Source organism: Piliocolobus tephrosceles, chromosome 20, assembly GCF_002776525.5.
Source record: "Piliocolobus tephrosceles isolate RC106 chromosome 20, ASM277652v3, whole genome shotgun sequence".
NCBI lineage: Eukaryota > Metazoa > Chordata > Mammalia > Primates > Cercopithecidae > Piliocolobus > Piliocolobus tephrosceles.
Genome location: NC_045453.1, coordinates 6,199,611 through 6,200,908, shown reverse-complemented (window position 1 = coordinate 6,200,908; position 1,298 = coordinate 6,199,611). Strand labels below are relative to the sequence as shown.

Genomic DNA, 1,298 nt, shown 5'->3' with positions numbered 1-1,298 from the left:
TGCCTCAGCTTCCCGAGTAGCTGGGACTACAGGCGCCCGCCACCTCGCCCGGCTAGTTTTTTGTATTTTTTAGTAGAGACGGGGTTTCACCATGTTAGCCAGGATAGTCTCGATCTCCTGACCTCGTGATCCACCCGTCTCGGCCTCCCAAAGTGCTGGGATTAAAGGCTTGAGCCACCGCGCCCGGCCTACAATGTGATTTATAAATGAGAACAAGTTAACAATGAACAGTATTTCAGAAGTTGAAAAAGTGACACTAAAAGTGCTACATACACAACCTTTTATTTATTTTATTCAGATTCAGTGTTTTCATGAATTTAATATAAAGATGAGGAGTCCACTCTGCAACCTAAAAATATGTACTTGTGAAAACTATGTTAATACTTTAATAAACTATACAAAAAAGGTAATGAGACACATATGTGTGTTTATGGAACTGCATGTCAGTCAGGTCAGTTACCTGCAGAGGGAATTCCCAGCATGTCCTCATTCATCTGTGAGGACACAGAGCAGTTCTTGTTTAGACACATACATTCATCTATTGTTCAGCATGGTCAGCACTCCACTTCTTGACGGTTTCCTTCTGCTATGGATGTGCATGTCCAGTTGTCTGCTTCTTTTTTTTTTTTTTTTTTGAGACGGAGTCTTGCTCTGTCGCCCGGGCTGGAGTGCAGTGGCCGGATCTCAGCTCACTACAAGCTCCGCCTCCCGGGTTTACGCCATTCTCCTGCCTCAGCCTCTGGAGTAGCTGGGACTACAGGCGCCCGCCACCTCGCCCGGCTAGTTTTTTGTATTTTTAGTAGAGACGAGGTTTCACCGTGTTAGCCAGGATGGTCTTGATCTCCTGACCTCGTGATCCGCCCGTCTCGGCCTCCCAAAGTGCTGGGATTACAGGCTTGAGCCACCACGCCCGGCCAGTTGTCTGCTTCTTAGAGTAGACATTTACCTTCCTCATCCACCTGCCATTGGAGAAGGACTGGGGCCACGCAGATGATAGATTCTACCCATTCTTCAGGGAGGGTTTCCTGGTGGCCCTCTTCCATCATCATATCTGGAATCAGATGAGTTTCCATTGTTTCTTCTTTGTTTCACATCTTGCTGAAACAGAGTTTTGAAAAACAAAACCACAAACTCAGCTATTCCTCAGAAGAAATCTGTTATCAAAGATAATCTCCATGGAGACTGACTCTGGCTGTCCGACACTTGTCCATTTGAGATGTAAACCATCTTGTCCCACTTCCCTGCTTCGCAGTCTAATTTCTGTATTTTGTGTGTTTTTTTTTTTTTTTTTTTTTTTT

The 1,298-nt window shown here is 45.1% G+C and overlaps 1 pseudogene; it reads right to left on the bottom strand.

Moving 5' to 3' along the window:
• Positions 1-942: 942 nt before the first annotated feature.
• Positions 943-1,227, bottom strand: LOC111548027 (annotated as a pseudogene).
• Between the last annotated feature and the right edge of the window lie 71 nt (positions 1,228-1,298).